Source organism: Peromyscus maniculatus, chromosome 6 (assembly GCF_049852395.1).
Source record: "Peromyscus maniculatus bairdii isolate BWxNUB_F1_BW_parent chromosome 6, HU_Pman_BW_mat_3.1, whole genome shotgun sequence".
Taxonomy (NCBI): Eukaryota; Metazoa; Chordata; class Mammalia; order Rodentia; family Cricetidae; genus Peromyscus; species Peromyscus maniculatus.
Window position 1 is genome coordinate 72,770,928 of NC_134857.1, and position 14,313 is coordinate 72,785,240.

Here is a 14,313-nt window from a genome sequence, read left to right on the forward strand (position 1 = left end):
AATGGTTAACAGACAAGCCTGTATGGGTTCAGCAATGGCCTTTAACAACAGAGAAACTCCAGGCTTTAGAAGAGCTGGTAGAAGAACAGTTAAATGCTCAGCATATTGAACAGTCAACCAGCCCTTGGAATTCTCCTGTATTTGTTATTAAAAAGAAATCTGGTAAATGGAGAATGGTAACAGACCTTAGAGCAATTAACAAAGTAATTCAGCCAATGGGCTCTCTACAATCTGGAATTCCTTTGCCTACTCTGTTACCAAAAGGATGGCCTCTCATAGTTATTGATTTAAAAGACTGTTTCTTTTCAATACCCTTACAAGAAAAAGACAGAGAAAGATTTGCTTTCACAGTGCCTACTTATAATAATTCTCAACCGGTTAAAAGATTTCAATGGAGGGTCCTCCCACAGGGAATGTTAAATAGCCCAACTCTGTGCCAGTATTTTGTACAACAGCCATTGGAAGTGATACGTAAAAAATTTTCTAAATCTATAATGTATCATTATATGGATAATATTTTACTAGCTGACTCAAATGCAGATACTTTAGAAAGAATGTTTGAAGAAGTAAAGAAAATTTTGCCTTGCTGGGGATTACAAATTGCTCCTGAAAAAATGCAAAGAGGGGATTCTATTAATTATTTAGGATATAAAATAGAGCTACAAAAAATTAGACCCCAAAAGGTGCAAATTCGGAGAGATAGACTACAGACTCTTAATGACTTTCAAAGATTATTTGGAGATATTTCTCATCTACGAACTATTGTTGGGGTAAAAAAATGATGAACTGACTAACTTGTTCAATACCTTAGAAGGTGACAAGGACTTAAATAGTCCAAGAGAATTATCACCTGAAGCTGAGAAAGAATTGGCCTTGGTAGAAAAGAAAGTACATGAAGGGCACGTGGATCGTATTGATCCAAAGCTGGATTGCATTTTGGTTATTTTACCTTCTAGGCATTCTCCTACTGGAATATTAATGCAGAGGGAAGATATTATATTGGAATGGATATTCTTACCAAATAAACCAAATAAAAAATTAAAAACTTATGGGGAAAAAAATCTCTGACTTGATTTGGAAAGGAAAATTGAGACTTCGTCAATTAGCAGGAATAGACCCAGCAGAAATTGTCGTACCTTTAACTAAGGAGGACATTGAAAAATTATGGACAGAAAGTGAACCTTGGCAAAGAGCTTGCAGTAATTTTTTGGGAGAAATTAACAGCAAATATCCCAAAAGCAACAGAATTGATTTTATAAAGAGAGCTGATTGGATCTTGCCTCGAATTGTACGGCAAAAACCCATATCTGGAGTTCGTACATTTTATACAGATGCCAATAAACAAGGAAAGGCAGGTTACAAATCAGCAAATTTACGTAAAGTGGTTCAAAGTCCTTATAATTCAGTGCAAAAATCAGAATTGTATGTTATTCTGTTGGTATTAATGGATTTTTCAGAACCTCTCAACATACTGACTCGCAGTATGCTGAAAGAGTGGTGTTACATATTGAGACTAAAGAATTTATCCCTGATGCTTCAGAATTAACTTCACTATTTATTCAATTACAAGATACAATCAGGAAAAGGAGTCATCCTTTATATATAACTCACATCCAATCTCATACTGGTCTGCCAGGCCCTTTAGCACAAGGCAATGATGAGATTGATAAATTATTGATAGAAAATGCGCTGGAGGCCTCAGAATTTCATAAAAAAACATCATGTCAATAGTAAAGGTTTAAAAAAGGATTTTTCCATAACCTGGCAACAAGCCAAAGAAATAGTAAAGAAATGTCCTACTTGTTCCTTCTATAATCAAACGCCATTACCAGCAGGATGTAACCCAAAGGGTACTCAGAGAAATGAAATCTGGCAGATGGATGTGTTTCACTTTGCAGAATTTGGAAAATTGAAATATGTATACCACACCATTGATACTTATTCAGGATTTCAATGGGCAACTGCTTTGAGTTCTGAAAAAGCTGATTCTGTAATCACTCATTTGCTAGAAGTTATGGCCATCATGGGTATACCTGCACAAATCAAAACTGACAATGCTCCATCATATGTCTCTGTTAAAATGAAACAGTTTTTTGCTTATTACAATATAAAGCATATTACAGGCATACCACATAATCCTACAGGTCAAGCAGTTATAGAAAGATCAAACAGAACTCTAAAGGATATGCTAAATAAACAGAAATGGGTAACAAAAACCCCCAGAAATAGACTGCATAATGCTCTTCTAACTTTGAATTTTCTGAATGCCAATGAGAAAGGAACAACAGCTGCAGAGAGACATTGGATAATAGAAAAAACTACAGAATTAAATCAGCCTATATACTTTAAGGATGTGCTGACCTCAGAATGGAAACCAGGGTATGTATTACATTGGGGACGTGGTTTTGCTTTTGTTTCTACAGGAGAAGATAAGCTGTGGGTACCATCAAAATTGATAAAGGTTCGATTTGAACAAGAGAGATCTCTTAATTAGAGAAGGTGATAGTTCATCAACCAGCATGAACATCCAATTTAAACTAACTTTTATCAATAAAACATGCCTTTTCATTTAATCAGATAATAACTTGCCAAAAAGGAACATCCCCAAAATTAGTCTTGGGGAAAGGTTTTTGTTTTTGTCTTTTAGGAGAATGAAGGTTAAGGAATCTGAAGAACACTGGACAAATGAGACAACTGAAGAAAAGGGACAAATCATCTATCCCAAGAAACAGAGTGAAACGGTGTATGGGTATATATTATCTAAAAAAAAATTTATGTCTTCCTAAATGTTTGTTTCTGCTTTTCTCTAAAGATTTAACACTATTGGTCTTCTAACAGTCCCAGTTCAATTAAAATTTAAAGCTGACTTTGGAGTTGGAGAATGGCTCTCTCCTTCTTTAAAATCAAGCATGTTGTTAAAAGGTAAATGAAAACTCCCTGTATCATGCCAGAATAAGAGCCATCTTCTGCTATGGTACAGGACAAAAGCAAAATTAATTAAGGGACGATTCTATTACTAATCTCAACTCTTTGATTCTATTCTGATTCTTTAAACTTTTCTCAAAGTATAAATTTTATATCAAAATTTACAAGATTAATATATATATACATTTTAAACTTTAAGATATGAATGGTCACATAGAGTACTAACTAATTCTAGAAAAAAGGCTAGCTGCATATATATGTTTTTGTGTTCGAGTCTCTTATCAGTTTTCTGCAGGAAATCATGGCCAGGCCTAACATCAACTGAAGTCTCCAGGAAGAAGATGGGGCCCCACAACAACAACAATTCCACGTGGACAATAATAATATCACTGAACTGACAAACATCATCTACAGATCAGCTTTGAACTACAAAGTGCTCAGAGCAATTTTGAGATGACTAGCTGAGATGATCCAGTCTCAAAGACTACTTGAATAAGGACTTGAGATAAACCCTGAACTTTGGCATTATACACAGACTGGATAATAATGAAGGATACAGTTACCTTTCCTAGAATTTGACAATTAACCTAAAATTTTTCTTTCAGGATAAAGATAACTTCGCCCATACCCAGCAGGAAGCAATTTTAAGAATGGCGCCCACATTGCCAAAGAAGTGGTGTGGGGCAGGTGGTTTTTTGGTTCTTTTAATGGGTTTTGGGTCTGGGATAATTTTCATTGTTTAGGGGGGTTGGTTACAAGTTGTTGTCAAGGGTTAGGAAAAAGGCTATAAGCAAAGGAGATTAGATTTAAGGTTCTTGTTTTTAAAAAAAAAAAAGAAAGAAAGAAAAAGAAAAAGACAATTACTAGTTTTAAATACTTTACATTTTTACCAACTATTAGGATATAAAGAAATGAAAGTTAGTAGTTATAGACATTACAATAGAAATTGTAGTCATATTAGATACGTTTTAAAAATTGAGCAGATATGTTTTAGACAGGTCATCTTCAAACCCTTCAGAGATCTACCGAATATGGCATTTAAAATGTTTTAATAACTTAGAAACTGCATATGGAGTTAATTTTCATTGTGGCAAAAGTTAGCCACTGGACAACAAAAGTATCCTCGAATCAACAGGACAAAATGGACAGACAGAACACGAAACAAAGGACTACCGATTCCTGCCAAAACAAGTGTGGTTATGGCTTTATCAGAAGCCATCTTCTGAGGCCAGGGCAATATGGCACCATCCCTGAAGTAGCCTTCACAATCTGGAAAAGGTACAGTACCCTTTTCTTAGAAGGCAGCTGAACAGGCAGTGGGTCGATGGCTTCTGTTGTGCAATGGAACAGCAACTGAAAGCTCACGCCTCTCAATAGTAGATTGGCATTTAATAGAGGGATGTGGAGAAGGGGATGCTGAGATGAAGCCATATATACACAGCCAAGAAGAATGGACAGCTGAATTCAAAAACCATCAACAATTTCCAGAATTTAAAAATCCTGAATCATGACATGACACTAGTGGAATTCAGGTGTTTCTGGTACATGGACTGCTCTCACCCAATGTGAGGTTGAACTGTTGACCTTGTGTACATCCTACATCACAAATGAGTCTGTTAGATACGATAAGCCTATAGGCTGAAGATGATACCCCAACACTGCAGAGAAACCTCAGGTGACTGTCCAGGCAGCTGGCTGTTTCTGTCAACTCACAAAATTTTTGGAAGTTGCTTTTGTGCACTTCCTGTTTTTATTTTTGTTAGCTAATATTATTTCCTTCTTGGGTCTCTGAGGGAGTTGAAGATTAGTTAGTTATAGTTGAAGATTAATTAGGATAGAAAGTGAATTAGATACATTTTGGACTTACTAAAATAGGATAGATAAGGGAATTATTTTCTCTGATTTGTCAAATACAAATGGACTAGACATCGTTTAGGTATTTGTTACTTGTATATATTGTATATAGTTATTGTACTTTTGTATATAGTTTTTCTTTTGTTAGTTATAACCTTTTGCCTTTTTTCTTTTATTAAAATAGAAAAGGGGAAATATGGTGATATTTTATTTGTACTGAAATGCGATTTTAATTTTATGTTAATAAATAAAATTGCCATGGGGTCAGAGCTATTAGAGCCATAGCAAGAGTGTGATGGTTAGAAGAGCTAGGTAGATTTCTGTGTGTTCAGGGATACAGCCAGTATTGGAGACATATGCCTTTAAGACCTGGAGGGCGGTACTTACAGGCAGTGATGAGGCAGTCATGTGGTTGGGTTTAGAACCAATGAGAAGGCAGAACAGAAAGACTATTTAAACACAGACAAACAGGAAGTAGCTCTCTCGCAGGGAAGTTAGGAGCACTGCAGGAGGTAAGATTTTATCTCTGAGCTCTGACTTCTCGGCTTTCTCTTTTACATTGGCTCTGTGTTTCTTATTTTAATAAGACAATTGGTTACATCTACACTGGTTATTGGAGAATGATAACAGACCTAAGAGCAATTCAGAAAGTAATTCAGTCAATGGGCTCTCTGCAATCTGCTTTTCCTTTGCCTACTTTATTATCTAAAGGATGGTCTCTTATAGTTATCAATTTAAAAGACTGTTTCTTTTCATTATCCTTACAAGAAAAAGACAGAGAAAGATTTGCCTTCACGGTGCCTACAGCCAGTTAGGTATGTCAATGGAAGGTTCTCCCACAGGGAATGTTGAATAGCCCAACCCTGTGCCAATATTTTGTATGAGAGCCATTGAAAGTTTGGAAATTTGATTTAGGAACAATATCCTGAATCTATAATTTATTATTACACGGATGATATTTTACTAGCTGATTCAAATGCAGAGAGAAGGAATGTTGGAAGAATTAAAGAAAATTTTGCCTTGTTGGAGATTACAAATCGCTCCTGAAAAGATACAAAAGGGAGATTCAATTAATTATTTGGGATATAAAATAGCTCTTCAAAAAATTAGACCCCCAAAGGTACATATTAGGAGAAATTACGTACTCTTAATGACTTCTAAAGGTTATTTGGAGACATTTTCCATCCATGAAAATGGGGTAAAAAAAGAGGAACTGAGCAATTTGTTCAAAACCTTTGAGAGTGAAAAGGGCTTAAATCGTCCAAGAGAATTGTTAGCTAAAGCCGAGAGAGAATTGGCCTTGGTGGAAAAGAAAGTACAGGAAGAACATGTGGATCATGTAGATCTAAATCTTGATTGTGTTTTGGTTATTTTCCCCTCTAAGCATTCTCCTACAGGAATTTTAACGCAGGGAAAGATATTATATTGGAATGGATATTTCTATCAAACAAACAGAGTAAATTATTAAAAACCTATATGGAGATATCTCTGACTTGATTTTAAAAGGAAAATTGTGACTTTTCAATTAGCAGGAATAGAGTGAGCTGAAATTGTAGTACATTTAACTAAGGAGGAAATTGATCAATTATGGGCAGAAAGTGATCCTTGCAAAGAGCTGGCAGTAATTTTTTTTGGAGAGATTAACAGCAAATATCCCAAAAGTGAGAGAATTCAACTTATTCAGAAATCTGATTGGATTCTGGCTCCCTTTGTTCAGGAAACACTCATATCTGGAGCCCATACATTTTATACCAAAGCAAACCAACAAGGAAAGGCAGATTATAAGTCAGAAAATTTAAGTAAAGTGGTTCAAAGTCCTTATAATTTGGTTCAAAAATTAGAATTATATGCCAATCTGTTGGTATTAGTAGTTTTTCAGAACGTCTCAACATAGTTACTGACTCTCAGTATGCTAAAACCGTGGTCTTACATATTGAGACTGCAACATTTATCCCTGATGAGTCAGAATTAATTTTGTTACTTATTTAGTTACAAGATATAATCAGGAATATGAAGCATCCTTTATACCAACTTACATCTGATCCCATATGACTCTGCCATGCCTTCTAGCACAAGTTATTGATGAGATTGATAAACTATTGATAGGAAATGTGCTGGATGCCTCAGAATTTCATAAAAACATCAGGGCAATAGCAAACATTTAAAAAGTTTTTTTTTTCCATAACCTGGCAACAAGTCAAGGAAATTGTAAGGAAATGTACTACTTGTTCTTTTTACAGTCAGACTCTGCTACCAGCAGAATGTAACACAAAGGGTACTCAGAAGAATGAAATCTGGCAGATGGATGTGTTTCACTATGCAGAATTTTGAAAATTGAAATATGTATACCACACCATTGATACCTATTCAGGATTTCAGTGGGCAACTGCTCTGAGTTCTGAAAAAGCTGATTTGGTAATCATGAATTTGCTAGAAATTATGGCCATCAGGAGCATACCTGCACAAATTTAAACTGCCAATGCTCCAGCATATGTCTCTAGTATAATGAAACATTATTTTGCTTATTACAATATAAAGCATATTACAGGTATACCACATAATTCTACAGGCTAAGAAATCATGGAAAGATCAAATCGAACTCGAAAGGATATGCTAAATAAACAAAAAGGGGTAACAATGTCCCCAAAATAGATTGCATAATGCTCTATTAACTTTGAATTTTCTTAGTGCTAATGAGAAAGGAACAACAGCTGTGGAGAGACATTAGATAATAGAAAAAACTAGAAAATTAAATGAGCCTGTATATTTTAATGATGTACAGACCTCAGAATGGAAACCAGTGTATGTGTTACATTGGGGAGGAGGTTTTGCTTTTGTTTCTGTAGGAGAAAAGCTGTGGATACCATCAAAATTGATAAAGGTTCAATTTGAACAAGAGGGCCGTCTTAATTAGAAGAGGTGATAGTTCATTAACCAGCATGACCATCCAATTTAAACTAACTTATACCACTAACAAATCCCTTTTCATTTAATCAGATATAATTTGAAAAAAGGGAACCTCCCCAAAGTTAGGTTTGGGGAATGTTTTTTTTTTTCCTCTTTTGTCTTTCAGGAGAATGAAGGCTAAGGAATTTGAAGAACATTGGACAAATAAGACATCTGAGAAAAGGGACAGACCATCCAGACAAAAACTGTCCTAAGAAAGAAAGTAAATTGGACTATTGGTATATCATATATACAGTTTCATAAATTTTCCTAAATGTTTGTTTCTGCTGTGTTCTACAAACTCTTAACACACATGATCTTTATGCAGTCCCTGTTCAATTAAAAATTAAAACTGTTTTTGGAGTTGGAGAATGGCTCTGTCCTTCTCTAAACATAAGCATGTTTGTGAAAAGGAAAATGCAAAATCTCTGTATTGTGTCAGTAGAGCAATCTCATATGGGACAGAAGAAAACCAAAATTAAGGGAATATTCTACTACTACTATGCTCAATTCTTTGGTTCTATTTTGATTCTTTAAACTTTTCTTAAGGTATGAATTTATATCAAAATTTCTAAGATTCATATGTATATACATAATATTTTTAACTTTTGTAATGATATTAATGGTCATTTAGAGTACTAACTAATTCTAGGGAAAAAAAGGCTTCATTTAAGTGCCTATACATGTTTTTGTGTTAGAGTCTCTATCAGTTTTCTGCAAGGAATCATGACCAAGCCGAACAGCAATTTGAAGTCTCCAGAAAGATGATGGGGCCCCACAATGACAATTCCATCTGAACAATAATAAAACCACTAAGCTGGCAAACATCACCCAAAGATCTGCTTTGGTTTACAAACTGCTAAGGACAATTTCAAGATGGCTAGCTGAGATGATCCAGCCTCACAGACTACTCAAACAAGGACTTGAGATAAGCCCTGCACTTTTGCAGTACGCAGAGACTAGACAACAAATGATCCAGCTTCCTCTCCCAGCACTTGACAGTTAGCCCAAAATCTGTCTTTTCAGGATCCCCTGAAGATTCTTGCCCACATTCCCAAGAGATGAGGCAGGTGTTTTTTTTCTTTCAAAGGGTTTTGGGATTGGGATAAGTGTCAGTGTTTAGGATGGTTGGTTACAAGTTGTTATTGTTAATGGTCAGAAAGAGGCTAAACAAAGGAGATAAGATTTGAGGTTCTTATTTGAAAACAAAAAGGAAAGAAAAAAGAGGATATAGAGAAGATGTAGATTATTGAATCTACTCTGAAAATAAAGTTATAGAAATGATAGAATAAAGGGTAGATTATTGAATCTACTCAGAAAAGAAAATGTAGATTATATCTGCTTCTAGAAAGCAACTACTAGTTTTAAATACTTTATTGGATTGGATTTTTGTATATTGTATACAAATTATGTATATGGATACAAATTTGAGATTGATTTTGTTAGAAAATACTGTATGTATATTTCTAATCTTGTTCAGGATATTGTACTTATACAGTTCATTTAACAATGTAATGAATTTGCTAATCCTTGAATGTGTGTGAACACCACTGCTGCATAAGACCTGTGCCTTCTCCTGTTGGGGACCTGATCCTTTGTCTGTGACAGGTCCCCCAGACAACCACCTACCCGAAATTAAAGATCCACCTGCCCTATTCCTGGAATGAGACACTGTATGAAAAGGTCCTATACTGAGACCCTGACAGGAGTCTGTTGCCTCATGAGAAACTTCTTCTACCCTGCAGTACATGCTCCCTGATCCTAAACACATAAAGAAGAGTCACCAAAAAAAAAAAAGAACATAAAAAAAAAATTTAAAAAAAAAAAAATTTTAAAAAAAGAAAGTATCTGCAACAAATGGTGCTGGCATAACTGGATGTCAACATGTACAAGGCTGGAAATAGATCCATATCTGTCACAGGGCACAAAACTTAAGTTCAAGTGGGTCAAAGAACTCAACATAATTCCAGTTACCCCAAACCTGATAGAAGAGAAAGTAGGAAGTAGTCTTGAATGTGTTGGCACAGGAGATCACTTCCTAAATATAACACCAGTGGCACAGACACTGAGAGAAACAATCAATCAATGGGACCTTTTGAAACTAAGAAGCTTTTGTAGAGCAAAGGACATGGTCAACAAGACAGATCAACAGCCTACAGAATGGGAAAAGATGTTCTCCAATCCAACATCTGACAGAGGGCTGATATCCAGAATATATATAGAACTCAAGAAATTAGACATCAAAATAACCAACAGTCCAATTAAGAAATGGGCTGTAGAGCTACACAGAGAATTCTCAACAGAGGAAGCTCAAATGGCTGAAAGACATTTAAGGAATTGCTCAACATCCCTAATCATCAGGGAAATGCAAATCAAAATGACTATGAGATACCAACTTACACCTGTCAGAATGGCTAAGATCAAAAACACTGAAGATGGCTTATGCTGGAGAGGATGTGAAACAAGGGGAACTCTCCTCCTTTGTTGGTGGGAATGCAATCTTGTACAGCCACTTTGGAAATCAATATGGCACTTTCTTAGAAAATTGGGAATCAACCTCTCCCAAGACCCACCTAAACCACTTTTGGGCATATTCCCAAGGAATGTTCTATCATACCACAATAGCACATGCTCAGCTATGTTCATAGCAGCATTATTTGTAAAAGCTAGAACCTGGAAACAACCTAGATGCCCTTCAACTGAAGAATGGATAAATAAAATGTGGTACATATACAACAGAGTACTACTCAGCAGAGAAAAATAATGACATCATGAGGTTTGTAGGCAAATGGATAGATCTAGAAGAAATCATCCAGAGTGAGATAACCCAGACTCAGAAAGACATACATGATATGTGCTCCCTCATAGGTGGATACTAAATATAAAACAAAGGATGACTAGACTGCTACTCACAACTCCAGGGAGGCTACCTAGAAAAGAGGAACCTAGAAAGACACAGAGATCTCCCAATGACAGAGAAATGGATGAGATCTACATGAGCAAACTTGACATGAGGAGGGGTAATGAAGGGCGAGGGTTGAGGGAAAGAGAGCTTAGGGGAGCATGAGATCCCAGCTAAGTCAAAAACAGTGAGGGAGAACAAGGAAAAAGAGACCATAATAAAAGAAGACCCCATGGGAATAGGAAGAAGCAAAGAGGTCCCCAAAAATACACAAAGATACCTCCACAATAGACTACTGGCAATGGTCAAGAGAAAGCCCGAACTGACCTACTCTGGTGATCAGAGGCCAAACATCCTAGCTGTCATGATAGAACTCTCATCCAATGACTGATGGAAGCAGAGATCCATGGCCAGGACCCAGGTGGAGCTCCAGGAGTCCAATAGGTGAGACAGAAGAGGGATTGTATGAGTGAGAATTGGTGAGACCATGATTGGAAAAAGCACAGGCACAAATAGCCAAACTAGTGGAAACACATGAACTATGAACCAATAGCTGAGGATCCCCTGACTGGATCAGGCCCTCTGGATAAGTGAGACAGTTGATTAGCTTGAACTGTTTTGGAAACCCCCAGGCAGTGGGACTGGGATCTGTCCTTAGTGCATGAGCTAGCTGTTTGGAACCTGGGACCTATGTACGGACACTCTGCTCACCCTGGGTGAAGGGAGGAGGGAACTGGAACTGTCTGGACTGAATCTACCAGGCTGAGCTGAATCCCCAGGAGAGTCCTTGCTCTGGAGGAGATGAGAATGGAGCGTGGGCTGGAGGGAGGCTGGGGGGGCAGTAGGAGGGAGGACAAGGGGAATCCATGGCTAATATGTAAAATTAAATTATAAAATAAAGAAATACATTAAAAAATCACAAGACCAGAGAGAGAGAGAGAGAAAGAGAGAGAGAGAGAGAGAGAGAGAGAGAGAGAGAGAGAGAGAGAGAGAGAAATCAATGGAGGGTTCTCCCACAGGGAATGTTAAATAGCACAACCCTGTGCCAATATTTTTTATGAGAGCTATTGGAAGTTTGGAAAGCTGATTTAGGAACAATTTCCTAAACCTGTAATTTATCATTATATGGATGATATTTCACTAGCTGATTCAAATGCAGATAGAAAGAATCATGGAAGAAGCAAAGAAAAATTTTGCCTTGTTGGAGATTACAAATAGCCCCTGAACCTGGCAATAAGCCAAGGTAATTGTAAGGAAATGTACTACTTGTTTTTTTACAGTCAGACTCGGCTACCAGCAGAATGTACCCCAAAGGGTACTCAGAGGAATGAAATCTGGCAGATGGATGTGTTTCACTATGCATAATTTTGAATATTGAAATATGTACACCATAACATTGATACTTATTCAGGATTTCAGTGGGCAACTGCTCTGAGTTCTGAAAAAGCTGATTTGGTAATCACGCATTTGCTAGAAGTTATGGCCATCATGAGCATACCTACACAAATTAAAGCTGCCAATGTCCCAACATATGTCTCTGGTAAAACAATTTTTTTTTTGCTTATTACAATATAAACCATATTACAGGTATACAACATAATCCTACAGGCTAAGGAATCACGGAAAGATCAAATCGAACTTGAAAGGATATGCTAAATAAACAAAGAGGAGTAACATAAACCCCCCAGAAACAGACTGCATAATGGTCTATTAACTTTGAACTTTCTCAGTGCAAATGAGAAAGGAACAACAGCTGTGGAGAGACATTGGATAATAGAAAAAAACTACAAAATTAAATGAGCCTATATATTTTAAGAATGTGCAGACCTCAGAATGGAAACCAGGATATGTATTACATTGGGCATAATGTTTTGCTTTTGTTTCTACAGGAGAAGAAAAGCTGTGGATAACATCAAAATTGATAAAGGTTCAATTTGAACAAGAGAGCCCTCTTAATTAAAAGACGTGATAGTTCATTAACCAGCATGACCATCCAATTTAAACTAACTTATACCACTAACAAACCCCTTTTCATTTAATCAGATAAAACTTACCAGAAGGGAACCTTTCCAAAGTTAGGTTTGGGGAAGGGTTTTTGTTTTTGACTTTCAGGAGAATGAAGGCTCAGGAATCTGAAGAACCCTGGACAAATGGACATATTGATCACAAGAAAAATCCATCAAGATGAAGTTTCAATTCTGAACATTTATGCCCTAAATACCAGGAAACCCACATATGGAAAATAATCATTACTAAAGTTTAAATCACACATCAAACCCTACACAGTGATAGTGGGAGACTTCAACTCCCCACTCTTCCCAATGGACAGGCTGACCAGACAGAAACTTAACAGAGAAATAAGGGAGCTAACACACATTATGACTCAAAAGGACTTTATAGACATCTACTGAACACTCTACTCAAATAAGAGATTATATCTTATCCTCAGCACCCCATGGAACCTTCTCTAAAACTGACTACATACTTGATCACAAAGCAAATCTCAATAGATATAAAAAATGGAGTAACATTCTGTATTTTATTGGACCACCATGGCTTAAAGTTAGAATTCAACAACAACACAAATTACCAAAAGCCTACAAAATCATGAAAACTGAATAATGCACAACCGAATCACCACTTGGCCAAGGAGGAAACAAGAATGAAATTAAAGACTACTTAGAATTCATAGAAAATGAATATACAATATATCCATGTTAAGGGTACCTACGAAAGCAGGACTAAGAGGAAAGTTCATAGATCTAAATGCCTACATAAAGAAGTCAGAGAAATCTCATGCTAGAGACTTAACAGCACACCTGAAATCTCTAGAAGTAAAAGAAGCAAACACACCCAGGAAGAGTAGATGCCAAGAAATAATCAAATTGAGGGCAGAAATCAATGAAATAGAAACAAAGGGAATAGTAAAATGAATCAATGAAACAAAGAGTTGGTTCGTTGAGTAAAACAACAAGGTAGAGAAGCCCTTATCCAAACTAACTAAAAGACACACACAGAGAGAGTATCCAAATTAACAAAATCAGAAATAAAAAGAGAGACATAAAAACAGACAACAAGAAAACCCATAGAATCATCAGGTCATATGTCAAAAACATGTACTCCATTAAATTGGAAAAACTAAAATAAATGGACATTTTCTGGAAAGGTACAATGTACCCAAATTGAATCAAGATAAGATAAGCAATTTAAATAGACCTATAACCCCTAAGGAAACAGAAGCAATCATTAAAAGCCTCCCTACCAAAAGAAGCCATGTGTCAGATGGATTCAGTGCAGAATTCTACCAGAATGTCAAAGTAGAGCTAATATCAATACTCCTCAAATTGTTCCACACAATAAACACAGAAGGAACATTGTCAAGCTCTTTCAGTGATGCTACAGTTACCCTGATACTCAAAACACACAAAGATGCCACAAAGAAAGAAAAATACAGATCAATCTTGCTCATGAACATTGATGCAAAAATACTCAATAAAATACTGGCAAACTGAATCCAAGAACACATAAAAAAATCATCCATCATGATCAAGTAGGCTTCATCTGAGAGATACAAGATACAAAAATCTGTCAATGTAATCTATCATATAAACAATCTGAGAGAAATGAATCCCACATGATCATCTCATTAGATGCTCAAAAAGCCTTTGACAAAATCCATCACCTCT